General features: G+C 33.7%; 1 protein-coding gene across 7 annotated transcripts in view; it reads right to left on the reverse strand.

The window, feature by feature from the left end:
• Positions 1–17,436, reverse strand: part of LOC149417772 (angiotensin-converting enzyme-like) — a 444,505-nt gene that overhangs the window by 265,582 nt on the left and 161,487 nt on the right. For 6 of the 7 annotated variants that reach the window (XM_089639417.1, XM_089639414.1, XM_089639413.1 and 3 more), the window contains one exon: positions 16,781–16,835. The exons of the other annotated variant lie outside the window; for it this stretch is intronic. The gene's annotated coding sequence lies outside the window, so the exon portion shown is untranslated. The remainder of the gene's footprint in view (positions 1–16,780; positions 16,836–17,436) is intronic. 7 annotated transcript variants of the gene reach the window in all.

The following is a 17,436-nucleotide window of genomic DNA, read 5'->3' on the forward strand; positions in this document are numbered from 1 at the left end:
TTTTACTAATTATTATTCTGAAATACCGGCCCTAACATGTTTGACACATGCAACATGGTATCACTTCTACGTATATAAACACACACACTTCACCACAATTAATACATCTGCCCTTAGGGTGGTAACTGTAACATTTTCCGAAATGGTGGTTAAAGAAGTAAGATTCGCAACATGGCATAGTAACCCAAGAAATAATGAGGGTAGTAAAATTATAATAATTTTTTTAATAAGTTTCAAATGCCGAATATCCAAGCGATTTTTAAACAATAAAGGTAGCCTTGTAGAGATAGTCTCAGAGAAGATCTGATGAAATTATCTTAGGTGGCCTGTATGTTGTACAGCGGTGTCCTTCGTATTGAGTTATAACCATAATTCACCCTTAGGATACGACCAACTACAATAGCAGTTACAGGTGCTGTAACGTGTTCTATTACACGTAAATGAACTGTAAATCAAATCCACAATAAAACGACAGTGTAAAGCTCATTCGGTTTTGAAAAATCACGGGAAAAGTGGAATGAAGGAACAGCCTACCTTGAATCTCAAGAATCCCGGCAATAGGGCTCTCGAAGAACTTGCACTGGTCAGGGGGTGAAATTTCCTCCAAAACGAGATAATCTTTAATATGATTTTGATATTTGCAAACCGAGCACAAAGCATGTGAATAATACGACGAGGACACTACGATTGCACCTTCTTGTTACACGACAAGAATTCGACTGCTGTACTTGCGACAATTCACAATGCAACAAATCATTCTCCTCCCTTCAAGTATGGGTAAGGAAGATTGAAAGAAATGGATAACAGGTCTTATAGTAGGTATATGATGGGAAAAATGGTAGATATTATCCAAAACTGTTTCAATACTAAACAGGTACACTGCAACGTGCAGTGTATAAATATAGGTTTTAGAAGTTTTGAACGCATTTCAATACAGTTAATGAAAAGTAGAACATTGACATTGTAGTTCCCTGTCAATTATTTCAAATATGATTTTCAATATAATATTTGTCTTTGAGGTATTTACGAAATACTAGACGTCTTCTAAGGGTTAACAATGAAATCAAAGTATGAGGTGTTTTTTCATCATAACCTGCCTTTATCAAAGCAAGGAGCACGTATCGTTGAAACCAAGTACAATAGCAAAGGAAATCAAGTGTTATGTAAGAAGAACTTCGTGCTAAAGGTACAATAATAATTATAAGGAAAAGGAAGTATCTTAGTTGGAAAAAGGATTAAAATAGCACGGAGAGAAAGCAGGTAGGTATAACATATTCATACGGGAGTTTTTCCTGAAATAAGCGTAATTCGTGAAAATTTATTTACTTCTATAATGGAACAAGCGAAAGCGCTTTAAGCTCTGGCATACGGCTGTGACGTTACTGAGTCAATCATGCTGGTGCCAACGTAACGTAACTAAATATTTTAATTTTTAGTCTTATTTTTTACGTTTAATTCTAGTAAAGCTAAGATAATTCGTAAAAACAAAACGTATTGTAATAATTAGTTGCAACTCGTGGAAATATATAGACCCCTATAAAAAGGTGCAACAATGCCATTTAGCTTTCCAAATAACGATTAATTAATCTTTGAGGGTATTGAATTTGTGACCTTTAGGTATTTGACAATTATGTAGTTACATATTTTGTACGCTGATGTTGAACGAGAGAAGTAGAACACAAACTAAAACTACCCTGCAAATGGCAAATTTCTATAAACTACTACTAAACATTCTCAGCCTTACTTACAATGATTCCCTAATACGCCGCTGCAGTGCTGGTATAGAGATATAAGGTGAAGATGCCTGTATACTGCTCGAGTTAAAATATTTACTAATAATAATATTCATGCAAGATTTTTTTGACTGGAAACAAATACTTTGTTCCAATCCTCAAAAACGCGGACATTTTCGCATTTTGCGTTTAGTTGCTAACTTCACGTTTCTTCATATGACATGTTATTGCCCTGGTCTCCTTTGAAATGCTTCGAAATTTATCCATTTGATTATGTGTTCCGTATTTGCTTTGGTAAATCGACATTTAAATTTAAAATATTATCTGATAGTGCTGTCAATAGGTATTACTGTTTTTTTTACATTTTCATTGCGCGACCGATCAATATTTGTCAAATCAACCAGACTTTTAACAAAGTCCGCGATCTCCATCTTAATACGATAATAATGCGTCCCTAATCTAGGGGTCGGGCGGTTTAAAAATATGTCAGCCAAGCACCCGTTGTTTTAGAGAATTTGAGCCATTCTTCAAATTTTAAAGTTACATAATTTTCAAGTTCTGTGTAAGTTCTTTTCAGGTTTTGTTATAATTTCATTTCCATCAAGTGACTGGCCTATAATGATATAATAACTGAACTTGAATAGGACTTTCACGGAACCCGAAAATGAACGTTGAAATTTGATGAATTGTTCAAATTCTATTAAACAACATATCCTAATACTGCGGTATTACGGCAGGTATACGGATTATGAGTAACGTTTTCTACTTACCTGTTCCTAACCCTCCATAGTATCAATAATGAGTAATAATCAAATATATCTTGGTAGTGCCATGTCTTTTACCGTGAACATCATTTGAAGATATCCCCGATGTCTTCCAACCGCTATCTACTTACGCGTTGTATTCATTATTTTTATCAGGAAAAGCGCTGCTGCCTGAACACGTTTTCCGATATATTCTGAATGGACTAATATTTTATCAAGAAATGGATTGCCATCACGTTTTTAACAGGATATCATGCAACATGAACTGCATTTACTATTTAAGTCAAAAACTCTTACTGGGAAACTAGGCCGTGAATGATGGCTCCAATACTTTCGCATTACCCAACCATGTTCAGCTGCAAATACAGCTCACCATTGTTCAAATAATACAAATCATTATTTATATAGCGAAGGAAAAAACATTTTAAAACAGTTGTGAGTTGCGAGCGAAACCACATGTACGGTTGTTAAATGAGTTCATCAGATAACTGGCAGTAAGTACCGGCAGCGGGAGGTTATCGGTTACTACAGACAATGTTGGAGATGGTTGCACCAAATCTCTGGGTAAGGAAGGACTGCCAGCAAGCATGGTAACCTACTTATCAGTCAGTGATGGACGTTAAACAGATGGACGGAAGCTGGGAACAATAATAAGGGTCAGGAAGAACACTGAATGTGAAATTGGATATGTATTGAAAAATAAACGAAGATGAAAATAAAAATCGTATTTACATAATGAATATCGGTTTATCGCATATAATTTTAATCAATGATTAATTTATTATTACTAGAGAAGAAGTAGATTATAATAATCAATCTAAACAAAACATGAAACAGAACAAGAAAAATAAAAAGGTCACAGTCAAAACTGGGAATCGAACCCAGATTCTCTGCCTTACAGGGACAGCGACTGTAATCACTCAGACGTTAGGGCCTAATTATTTTATGCCATTTTGTCTATCTCAAGGAGGTTTTGGTTCAATAACCAGATTTGGATATCCGGGTACCTACTTAGACACATTCTTCTACCCTAAATACTTGTCTACAATTTTCCGATGAAGTATTTAAAATTGGAATGTACCTACAACAATGTTTGTTGTACAACCAAAGAAGCAAATTAATGAGCTGAAACCAGAATAATAAAGGTTTAAATGACTGGTGACTGGTGGAAAATGTCACTGGTCACTGAGCAGAGTAACCGTTCAACTCCTTACTCCGACCTTAACTATCCAAATGTCTGGAAGGCGGGTTTTGGTACCGCAACCCCGGGAACCATTTATTAGTTAACACGTTTGGCGTGCTGGATCGGGAGAAGTTGGTTTGGGGATACCCTTTGACATTTCCAACTGATTTCTCTTGATCCATCGCCTTGCGCTGCAGCTGGAAGGATAGATCATCCGCCCTTCAATCCTGGACACGCTGATCGCTACATTTCCTACCCAAACCTCATACCCTTTTCCTTCCTAGAACTTCATCTCCTTTCTACCCTTAAAAAACCCTCCACACAGCATTCCTAAAGATAAAAAAGGAAATACATTATTTTTCTCATGGCGTCCAGTGTGGGGTTAATGTAAAAAAATCTAATTCATCTACAATTAACGTCTTCTGATTTATCAACAAAAAATAATTGTATTGTGGTGAAAAATTACAATATTTTCTTTAGGAAGGCATATTTTGAAATGGTGTTCATTCGAAAGGTATACTTCTAACGTCTATCTAATTTGTCAACAAAAGATTATCATGTTATTTAAAAAGAAAATTAAAATATTTGATTTTGAAACGCAATGATCCCTAGGCTAATATTTTTTAAAGGCTTTCAACTTGACAAATCCTACAATTTTATTTTAATATTTCGTGATTTTTCTCGGAGCTGCGTATGTAAATAAATAAATAAAAAGAATTCGAAGCAAAATTTTGTTGAAAAAGCTCTTTATAAAACATGTTTCACTACTTCTTAAGATAGTTCAAAAGGCGTATATATTTCAGTCTTTGGTGGTTTTAAAAGGTAACATCGTAATGTATTGCAACCATGAGTAGTCCTAGGTAATGATTTTGTAATGACACGTTCAAAAGAGAATGAAGTGATTCAGAAATTTTCCTTGATAAAAATAAACCTTCTCAGAAATCTATTTTCTACCTCTCCTTCAATGCCTTCGAAATGTCGCCATCTCACGTAGCGGTACCAAAGTAAAAATTACAAACTTTTCGCCATCATCCGAGCGGAACCTGCAACATCTTTCATCCGAACCCTTTTTGGTTTGGTTTACGTATGCGGTTTGAATAAAATCGTGAAAATACTGCCGCCCATACTAATTTTTAGTTCGATATTGTTTCTACCTGAGCAAAAATGTTAACTTAAGAATCAATGTTTTTTAAAATTTTGATTTATTATTTTTAATCTTACAAGAGTTTTAACTGAATGGGACCAGTCACGTGACTGGTGGATGTAGAAAGAGAAAGGTTTTAAAGCTCTAGGCTATTCAGATCTGGTGTCATTTATCATACACAACACGACAAAATACACTATTCCACTGCAACACACATAAGCGCAATTACATTGCGAACTCTCCAATACAACGGTTTCACACTATGGGAAACCAATACTTAGGTGATGTCGATATATTTAATATTAACTTTGCGAATTTTGTGGATCACGTAAAAGACATATTTCAGTACTAATCCTAAAAGAAGTTGTATTTTTGTAAGCCAGTTAAATCACTGTATTGTTTAATTTATCTTCTTGTTCTTTTTAATTTTGTTTCTTGCATATATTATTTTTTAATGTAATTTTATTTTTATTATTTCTTTCTCATGTTTCAAAATTGTCTGTCATCAAAATTGTACCACCTACATGTAAAAGCCCTCTGGGCGTTAAATAAATAAACAAAATAAAACTAAAATAAAACAACAGTCATAAAAATACAGTAATGAGTTATTTCAACATAAAAGTTAACCAAAATGACATGAATACGTTATTCGCATGTTGAAACCTTCAAGCGAGATGTTATGAAGCATCCCCATACTCCGCATAATGCTGTGCTGATCCAATACGTCTGTTCTGCCATGTGATATGCATAGCAGATCGTGGTGCCGCCACCATCAGTAGTTGTTTGGTACAAAAAACTTATAGTATTTTAGGATATGTGCACTATCTATCAAATTATACATAACTTTATAAACTGTTTCTTCACATCGTTTCGATTCTGAAATGTGGTGTCTACTAGTGCGATCTAACTGCATCGTATTTTGGGCTGCAGTATTTTTGACTAAGTAATAAGTTAATATTTTGATAAAATTGTCCTCACTAGCTAACCACTTTTCCAAGGAAATGTAGAGGGAGTCCAGAACTACGACTAACTGTGTTACGGCAAATACTTTTCAATTGTAAGCTAGCTTCAGAACTTTAGTTATAAACTAGTTCCAGTGAAGTTGAAATTGCAATTGCTTCCAAAAAACATAACAAACAAACTTCGCACGTTCTCGATATTAAATTTTACAATCCATTGTCGAGGAACGCATTTCAACGGCTATTCCTTGGGATTTCTGCCACGCTTCGAATAACTTAACTGAAACTTCAATATTCTTAGAATAATCTAAGCAATCACTGAAATAAATTTAACCACTATTTAATAAATTAAGTTTTTTATGTGACACCTCACAAGAGCGCCCCTAACTGTACAGTGTAAAGGCCTGGGAGCTATTTCACCACCCGGTTGAGCAGCGTCGTGAGTAGGGTCAAGGGAGGGGCTGTAGGAAGGGATTTATTGTACAGGTCTTGAGGAGGCCCGGAATATATTAAGGAGAAAAAACAGATGCCAGTAACTCGTTCCATATACAAGCCGTCTTACACAAAACCGAGTCGAAGAAGCGGCCCGTTCTCATGAAGCCAACAACTGTGAACGGGTGTTCCGCTCGTGTACGTCGAATTTCACGCACGTGCACCGGCGCGCCGGGGATCAATGCTACTAGCTCCTTAAAGCAGGCTCCATTAAAATACCTGTTGGACAGACTCAGCTTGCCAACATTGCGTCTGTGCATTATGGACAATGGATTTTCAATCAGACGGACTGCCCTCCTCTGCTCAGAATCAAGTAGGTTTATCAAGTATTGTGGGGCTTCAGCCCAGAGGCGTATTGAGATTTGTATAGATTTCGTAGTTGGTTACTGTAGAAGAATCTGATAGCCCTATACAAGACGCCTAGTTTTTTGGAAGCCAGATTTGTACGGGCTTCTATAGAGCCCCGATACTTGAGCAGGTCTGATAAACTTACTCCAACAATGTTAATAGGGTCTTTTTTTAGGAGGGTGCTTCCATTAAATTGCACCAGACAGTCATTGATCTCCCTCTTTAACAAGCTTGTGTTTTTGAGACGTTGAACCTGACTAGCTTGGCCTTACGTGGTGGTAAATTTTTTGTCTCAAAACTTCGCGAGCTGATAAAATAAAAAATAATGATACTGCGTATTCAACAGTTTTCAACAAATGAATAACAGGAACCAATTTTTCTTTTTGACTTATTTTGAAGGTTAAAATCATCAATGTAATATATCATTCGAAGAAGAATATCATACTAATAAATCTAAACATAACATGAAAAAGAACAAGATAGAGAAAAATAAAAAGATAGTGATAATCGAACTAGGAATCAAACCCAGGATGTTTTACCGGAAGAGGCGTCTTAATCAGCTTGTCAAGTTTCATAGGTTTGTCACTCCAGGACCCACTAACCCCTTAGATTCATACTCACCCCTAATTCCTTTGTTTTTCCTTCCGAGAAAATCCTCTCGTTCCTTTCCGTTAACTTTTCGTTATTGGCGCATAACATACTTTTTTATTCCAAAATTATGATTTGTAAATTTTAGCGTCTTACAAGATAATGTATTCATATATTTATAAAAATAGTATATAATCTACCATATTTAGTTTTCCACGATTTTTAAACGTATCGTTAAGGATACGTATAAAAAATAAGGTTATAAGGATAAGCTGGCGTTTATGATTATCATTTACTCCACACATTATACCATTTTTTTTATTTTTAGCATTAGTTTTCGACATTAGAAATAACAAGAGTGAGCTGATCAATAACTCTGAATAAAAAATAAAATAAATATATATATCTCAACTGAAAAACGTCCTAAGATGCTTATATTCATAATTAATGTTGTTTTCCGAATATTCTAGCTGTGGGACTGTCGAAAGTGTCGAATATCTTTAGACGAGTAGTTGATAATATTCAATTAAATATCTTGTTCCACTTCCACGAGAATAATTCCTTAAATAATTAATAATTATTAATTGAATGGTGGAAAACTCCGCTTCTCCAGACGATGTCTCCGTGACAAGTTGGTTCTGGGGAAGTAGTTCTAGCAGTGGCGTGCATTGCTGTATGATCAAAAGAGGATGTGCGTAGTTCGCCAAGTTTGGAGTCGCAAATGTTGTTAACGAATCAATTTGTGGTTTTATTTGTAATCAATATTTGACTAAACTATTGGTGAGCTGTGGTTAACAGTTAGAATTGAAAGAGGATTCTGAATGACCCCTGGTCTCTTGTGCAGATATAACCAGCAGTGTTCTTCAAGGTGATATTATGGCCTTGAAGAACACTGCTCTAGTTATATCTGCACAAGTTTCAGTAGTAGACTCGATCTAAACGCACTGAGGAACACTTAAAGGGTACACTGCACAGCCTTTCTTAACACACTGGTTAAGTAGAATACATTTTTGCACTATCACTGATGACGGCGTGTAGGTACTATATCAGACAGAGACAGGTAGTTGGGTAACAGGTAATTTGGGTGGAGTAATGCAGGAACAAAGAGGTATGTACATAGGGTAAAGGTCAAAGGGGTTTGCACATAGTTACGTATATACATATAAATACGTATGTTATGGTTAAGGTTTTCACGGGTGTAAGATGTAGAATACCGAGAAAATTATTCTACATAAATTGTATTTATATGTATACATGCAAAGTGGTTTTTATGTGACTACAGCGCACAAGCTTCCCAACTGCTCCTAACCGTCTGGAGCCAGAGAGACTATGGCATCCCCAATTGGGGTTTGTAGTGAGGTTAACTTCACTAAAAACTTGAGTGATTTTCCACCAGGGCCATCCAGAAAGTATCGACCACTTTGGAACATGTCGAAAATAAACTAGAAAAAATACAAATTAATCAGATAAAATTTAACAATGCACGCCAGGATTTGAACCCACGACGTTGGAATTTGTAGCAAAGATCGTTACTATTCAACCACGGAGACGGCCGGGTATGAATTATTAAAAACCACCATTACAATCTTCCACTGATTATTATAGCCAACTGAATAAATGAGCGTAGAAGTTCGTAACAAAATAAAAATAAAAATAAACTGACCAGAAATATTGTTTTCTTTCTTTCTCTCTCCTTTTCTATCCCCTGTATTTGTAATCGAGCATAATCTAGTTTTAGCAATGTATTAAAAATGGGTAAGTACCTTCTTCTAAATACTTATCTTGGCTTTGTGATTATTTGTATATCTCTGTCTGTTTCTTCTTGTTGCTCTACTTAACCTCCCTTTTTCTGTTTGTGTATTGTTTTGTTTGTGAAACTGTGAAATTGGTATATCAAAATACCAATGTAAAATTGTACCTATTAAATCTTACCTATGTATTATAAGTTCTGCTCGTTCTACAATGAGTTTTGTAACTGATCTTTTAGTGATTCTATATAAATATTTATTTATTTATTGTTTCTTTACATTGTATCGTTTTTTAGGTTAGAATTTTAAACCTCACTGGGGCAGACGCAGCATTTCAATCTTTATGGGCTGTACGTCACTGATTTCTAGCCGATTAGTTCTAGGGAAGGGGGATTTGAATTTAGGCCATGACAAGCAAACATGCTCATTATACCGGGTCACAAAATATTTATAAACTAGCTCCGTAAAAATCTTAGAAAAAAACTTTTAATAAAATTATAACATGGAAAAGCGTTGGGGTGTTAAATGTCATGTATAAATTATTGCCGGGGCTGTTGAGACCCTCTCAGGTTAAGGTGGGCTATGGTAAAGATTGTGCTGTTATTGGAAAAAGGTTATATTTTTTGCTCTTAAATAAAAAGAGTTTGCTAGGAGCAATCATATAATATATATTTAAACCAAAACAAAATAGTATTAGTAATCAGCATTTGCAAAAATAAATATCAAACAATCATCATACCTGTGGACCCGACGTAAAACTGGGTTAATCTAAAAAAAACAACGTAGAAGGTACGTGGAACAACTAGGATGGGCAGAAGGCAGGAGCAAGATCTCTTGTCACCTTGGATGATCCATCCACAGCATCCCGCGGAGCTAATTAAAAGGCTATGTAAGGCCTTAAAGCGAGGGTAGCCGCCAACGTGCTGGTAGATGGCACACGTCGAGGCCTTTTCCATCGAGGGGGCCCACAAATAAGGCATTTGCGTGAACGACTCAGTTTCGGGGCGCATCCGCGTTATTATCAAATACGTTTTCCATCATCTCCAGCGGCAGACGGCTTTCGATTAGCTAGGAAAAGCAAAACTCCCGGTGTCTCTCAGCACACTTTAAATTTTAAAAAAAACGAAAAGAGAGTACTCATTTTGAAAACTCAAAATATCACGACGGCACGCGGCACAATCATCCTTAACAACAAGGATTGCTCAAAAGTTAAAAAAATAAGTCAATAACTTTGATTATGTGACATAATCGAATTGTCATCGCACCCCAAACGGCGAGACTTCAAGAAGTGCCTCACTGGCGGAAACGGTGCCAAAATTCACGAACAAATGTTGCCAGTCAAATTCAAGCTTGTGAATTTATTCCTTCACTGGCCAGTTAAAGTCAGGAAAAATAATTATTTTCGATAATAGTAATTATTTTCCTGGCAAAATCTACTGGTTTTGTGTGATTGTATTTTAAATTTTACATAGGAATGTAAAGTATGTACAGCATTATTAATAAATCAATACATTTACAGTACAATCACACAGCGTATATTTATTTATATTTTTTAAAAGAAATACAAACTTTCCCGGGTTACAAATAACCTGACAATATTTGAAAATCTTCTACTACCTCCACAGTAAGCGGAAATTATTGCTTGTGATGTGATGAATATATAAATGTACAGTATTATTGTTTGTTTGCCTCAAAAAGCAAATATACATCCAGATATAAAATGCTTAAATCCTTAACAGTATCAGTTAGTAATTATGATTATAACTACTGTTTGTGTACTTCTGTTCTTTACAAGTTCAAAATGTTTATATTAAAACAACCAAATTATTGTAACAAAGTAAATGGACAGTTTATATCGTGCTAGTTTCGTATCAAGTTTGCCATCAAAGAAAACGCTGTTGCATAGTGACAAGTTGCATAGCTCATTCCTTTTACACTAATTTTAATAAACTGGAAAAACCGTGAAAAATCATTGGTTTCCGCAAGCGCACAGTATTACGCATACTATTTGTTCCAGCGAAGAAATCAATTAATTTCAAATAAATGTGGTACCTATGTACAATATACAGTTCTTTACGCACATGGAAAATACATCGCAAATACCATAGTGAAATTTGTAACTAAAAAGTGAGAAAAAAATATGCATACCTACCCTAAGTTGAAATAATTTTCTTTGCAAGTAACTTTTACGTCTAAAGAAAGATGTATTTGTAATTTATAAATTTATAATCCTTTGGCAGAATTATAATACGGACAAGCGTATGTAACGATATTATAAAAGACACCGCTAAATAGTGTATAAGCGTGGTGCAAGCAACTAATGTAGTAATTCTGTGATTAAAGCGGCGAAATTTCTAGAAAGCTTAACTCTCTATTGCAGACTAATTAATAGAATATTAAACCGACATTCGATGGCCTGTTTATACGAGGAAACAATTAAAAATGGTGATTTTTAATTTAATGATGCAATTTATAATAAATAATAACTGTTTTCTTCTTTTGTTTCAAAAGTGAAAAATCTCAAATATTGTCTTGTTTGGCAGCGAACGCATAAAACTTGCACAACAAAAATTACGGAATAGCTTGAAATAGTGTTAATTTGGTATTTTGTAAAAAAACCCAAAAACGCCAAAGTTACAAGATTATTTTTTTAAATTTAAAAAAATATGTTTATTGGAAAGTTTTATTCATTTTCATTTAAGCAATGGGGGAAGTATCATAAATAGCGCTAAACATCACTTTGTATTTACCTAGTAAAGGGAATACCACTAATAATTTATCTAAAAATTCTATAGGGTTAGTTAGAAAAATGTCTTATGTTACCAGTGAATTAACTTTTTTTATCGTAAACTTTTTTATTCTATATGAAATACACATTGCAACTTTACGTAAAACTTCAAAAATGCCTTCGCTGGAAGCAGAATAGCTCCTATCAGAGAGATTTTTTTTTTAAATCCATCGGTCATCTCAAAGTAAATATGATACAGGTCATTTTAAATAAATAAAAAACACTTTAACATATATGGATTTTTGTTGTGATTCAATTAAACTTCCCGAATATTTCAATTATTTTCCGTCATACAAAATCCTATGGATGAAATCATTGTCCATGGCTTGACCGAACACCGCTAGTCACTGTCAGTCTCGAGGTGAATTCGGAAGTGAGAGCACGCTTATTTTGTTTATTCTGCAGTCCTCGGCCAACTTTCAAATTTCTAATAGGAATCCAGAGGAGATTGGTGCTATAGCCAAGGGGTAAGTGGAAATTAAATATTATTTATTTTGTAATATATAATTTGAAACTTGTTTTACGGTCTCAACTTTTTTTTACCTTTTTCAGGTACCAATACGTAAATAATAAAGGGGCACATAAATGGGAAATAATAAAGGGACTCGCGCGTACAGCGCCGAAAGAGACCGCTCCACTGGAGGAAAAGAAGAATAAGGTTTTTCAAAATACATCATTCCGATGGACAAGTTTTCTACAAATTTTTACCGACTTCTATCGAAGTCGGTAAAACGGAGTAGGTGGTGGCTTGAACTCGGATCTAATTTCAAAATGCATTATTTCGGCATCAATCAATTTCTCCAGTTCTCTACCGATTTAGTTCAAAATCGGGATTAGGGAGTTTGGATGTGCACTGAACTCGGATCTAATGTCAAAATGCATAATTTCAGCATCCATCTTGGATTTCTTCAGTTCTCTACCGATTTAGTTCAAAATCGGGATTAGGGAGTTTAGATGTGCATTGAACTCGGATCTAATGTCAAAATGCATAATTTCAGCATCCATCTTGGATTTCTTCAGTTCTCTACCGATTTATTTCAAAATCGGGATTAGGGAGTTTAGATGTGCATTGAACTCGGATCTAATGTCAAAATGCATAATTTCAGCATCCATCTTGGATTTCTGCAGTTCTCTGCCGATTTAGTTCAAAATCGGGATTAGGGAGTTTAGATGTGCATTGAACTCGGATCTAACGTCAAAAAACATAATGTTGGCATCCATTTTGAATTTCTCGAGTTTTCTACTGATTTGGTTCAAAATCTGGATTAAGGAGTTTGGATGTGCATTGAACTCGGATCTAACGTCATAACTTCAGCATCCAGCTTGAATTTCTTGAGTTTTCTGCCGATTTGGTGCAAAATCTGGATTACGGAGTTTGGAGATGGACTTTGCGAGACTAGTGTGAAGGTGCTTTCAACGATTCTACCGATTCCTTTCAAACTGTCGCTAAGATTGGGAACAATGTCTATCAGATCCATTGATAAATGCACTGAATTTCGTTGATGGCTAATTCCGGGTAGTAGTATTATAAATAAATTATTAAAAAAAATATATATAAATATATATATGAGATAGAGAGAAAATAAATATAAAATAATATATTAACGGTAACATGCATAGTAAGAATTATAGTGTATTTTATACAATGTACAAAAAACTTTTTTAATAGCCTTAACCACAAAGAAAGCCAAAGTTTTGGCACTTTTCGAGGATATTATGCTAAAAACATGAAAAAAGTATTTTTAACCAAGACATTTAGATAATTTTATATCAATTTTTATCAACTTCTTTATATCTATCTTAGACTGTGTTTTTTTCTTAGTTAATGTACTTCATTCTACTTTTTTGTATATCTAAGTTAAAATTGTAAAATATATTCTTTCCCGAGTACGAAAAAAACATTGAAATAAATTTTCAAATTACATTCATGATTTACAAATAAACTTTTTTCCATTTCTATCGCACTAAATATATAATCAAAAAATATTTGTCGTAACTTAATTTTACGTTTTCCCTTTTTTCACACCCATTGCTTTCTGGTAATATTATATTTAAAAAAAAAAGTTATTGTCATTACACAAACCATACAATTAAATTTATGAACCAAAAATATTTTCCAAGTCAAAACACGATTAGATTCTATGTGACTTTGAGTAAAAAACTGAGATGTCAAAAAAGGTCCAGGGCGTAAAAGATGTGACTGTATATCCATTATTTTGCTAGTATGATTTTTATTCTGTCAAGTTGTATCCATTATTGAGTAAATAAATATAAATTTTATAAAGCACGTGTATTTTTATTTCGTATTTTATCAAAACCGTGTCAATCATCCCCCTATCTACTCAAAAGACGCAGGTGTTCTAGCGGCCGACCGATTCATTTACAAGTAGCAATAATACCTAACTGTACTGAAGTCGAGATTTGATACCGTCCCCTTAAGTTTGAATAATTTTTATCTCATTCTTAGAAATTTTTCATTTTGAAATGACTCAATTTCATTTTTTTGTAAGCTCACTATAGAAATACCCGTTTATTTAGTGCTATATTTTAGAATGGGTTCTTTCTGATACAAACACAATAATCCAAAATATTATGTGAGCGCTTTAGCATAAACCCTTAGGTTTTTATTATTTATTTCTATGCTTGTACTTATTAAAGAGATAAATAGATGATAAGTGGAAGTAATACAAAATGTTAAGTATTTAAAAGTATTACAAATTTATTAATATTCACTTCTTACATTAGTACTAGTTTATTATGAATACAAATTACATGTTTGATTTGGGGTAAATAAATGGGGTTTGACAAAATTGAGTATATAATTGTAATTTGTTTTCAAATGTTTCTGGCTTTCACCCTTCTAGGGTTTCTAGGTCATCATATCAAATTATGGAGAGAGGGAAAGTTAATTTATATATCAATTATATTAAAATGGCCAAATTTCATAATGTGGAACATTGGAGTCGAGTTCATACTTAGAAGAGATGAGATGTTGAACGGTGGGGAGACCATTTTAAATAAGGCTTGATAATAAGAATTCAAAAAACCTGTAAACCATAACTACCCTACTAGGCATAGAGAAGCACAAATGTTTATTATTAAAATATCGCAAAATGTATACGGAGATAGAACAAAAAGACATAAAATTCCGGAATTGTTTAACTCATTACCAGAAGATATTAAAAATGAGACATGTCATTAAAAAATAAAAACGAAAATTAGATCTTTCTACCTCCGTCAAACATAAAAACAATTAATATTGTGGTACCAAGATATCAAGTTGAAATTAAATATATTGTTATAAGCTAATAAATAGAAAAAGTGAGAGATTTCTTACAATTAAACTGATTGATCAGTTTTGTAAGATCTAAGTAAGAGAAAATAATGTACAAATAAAAAAAACTGAATAAACACAAAAAAAAAAGAAGAGAGGATATTTGTTTGGAGAGGGACGGCCAAAAAATATGTGGTCTAAAATTTTACTTCTAGACCACAAAAATAACAGTCTGGAGAGTCAAGCACGTAGGAAAAAATAAGAAGAAACGGAACAATGTCCAATCTCACTCGAAAGTTTTCACTCTATGATTTAATTTAAATTTTTTTATATCACCAAATTCAAATTCGACAATGGTAATTGGTAATAGGTAATTTACTAGTCGTTTGGGCATATAGAGCGAATGAGCGAAGATAGGAGTGTAAGGAGGATATATGATGCAAATGCGAATGGTAGCAGAAGTCGGGGACGCCCAAGGAAGACATGGCACGATCAAGTGAATCAGATACTCGAGTCGGGCCATGTCAAGAGTCAAAATAATAGAAGAGTATGTATGAGACGATGTATGAATGTGAATGAGGCAAGAAGTGTGTGCCAAGACCGAGTTGTTTGGCGGTCCGTCCTCTCTGCTTACCCCTGCGGGGAAACGGCGTGATGGTTAGTTAGTTAGTTAGTAATTTACTAGACGAGTACCTACTGTGATTAACAAACGTTAAATAAATAAAAATGTATTTTAATCTTACTTTTAATATTTTATTTCTATTTTCTTTAAAATACCTTTTTGTTTTAAATTTTTATTTCTAATGTGGTTTCAATAATAATAATTAGCATTTATTTATCATTTTTGTTTTACCATTACATGTCCTTTTCCCTTATGTTTTATATTTTGTTATTCTTACATAAATCATGTACGACTTCCATAATACGGGCATGAACCTAATATGGTAGTTGAGTAAATCACCAAACATTTAATTTTTTTAATTTATAAAATACAAAATAAAAAATTGAGGAATTTTTTTTTTGTAAAAATGGAGTACTTGTTAAAACCACGGTTTTAATAGGATACTCTTTTTTTATTTACTACCCATTTATATATACATTAATATTATATTTTTAAAGTAGAAGTAATTTAATTTTAATACTATTAATAAATTAAATGCTTGATTTGTGGTAAATATGTTTCGGAAAAATTGTGTATCTTTACTACATGGAGAAAATTTACCGATATGAAATATTGTTAATTTATTAAAAATCTGGTATAATTATTCGTTTTCCTGTTAAAAACGGGACTAGAGGTCGAATGAATTGGCAAATTTCATAACAAAATATCAGTAAAGCACGAATATGTTATGAGTAAGTCAGAACACGTGTTATTAAAATAAAAATACTGTCGCATCTCCTCCATTATATTTATTCAGACTAGGTTACCTGCGTGAACACGAGTATTTATATGTGTAAATCTATTCTAAATGTCTAATATTTCATTAGGGGATGGTCATGCAGTCATATTTTTAACAGATTCTTGATAAAAAAGCTATACTCATTTTCTCCGTGCACCTTTAATATAATATTGTGTTTCCTATAAAAACCTCACCCACCATTTCTTCCTCCTCCCTTACCTATATCTGTCTACCGTTGCTTCTCTGTATTTCACCTGATAAAATAGAAGGCATATTACATACAGCCTCGGACACTCAAATCGACCGCAATGAACAAGGGACACCATTTAACAAATAATACAAATAAAACTGGGACTTACCTTTATATCACTTTGGTGAAGTTTTCTCAGTATTTCATGACACCAAAGGGTTTATCTGTGAACAAAATAATAGATTTATGAGACGGGAAAACGAAATAAATAATAGAAGATTAATTACTATTAGAAAAATTGAAAAACATATTGAATATTTTTGAAGTCTACCGAATTTACGAAACGGAACACTATTTTCTTCAGAAATCGAATAAAAAAGCACCGCTACCTTAATCCAAGGTGGTTATATAAATCATATTTTTTGCCCTGTAAATAGAATCATAAAAAAGTGAAAAAGTAATGGTAGTTTCATCTTTCGAATTCGGTACATGTTTGTTAATATTTAATATTTTTATCATCATAATATATTATATATAGTTTATTTGCAGCACAGATTTGTGTAACATACTTTCAGGAAAGACCGATTCAGAATCGAAACGTAGCTTGAAATGACTTTAGCCATGTTTGATGACCAAATCTTAATAGTCAGGTACTTCACCACCTTCTTCTTCTCTACCTCCTTCTCTTCCCCACTACGTTAAGCCGCACAACATACCCCAGTTGGGGGTGCCATAGTATCACTGGCTCCAGATGGTTTGGAGCAGTTATACAGCACAGTCCACGCCAATATATAAATTTATCAAATACATTCTACATAGAAATAT

Source organism: Hesperophylax consimilis, chromosome 14, assembly GCF_061612785.1.
Source record: "Hesperophylax consimilis isolate HC1 chromosome 14, BYU_Hcon_1.0, whole genome shotgun sequence".
In the NCBI taxonomy this organism is placed as follows: domain Eukaryota; kingdom Metazoa; phylum Arthropoda; class Insecta; order Trichoptera; family Limnephilidae; genus Hesperophylax; species Hesperophylax consimilis.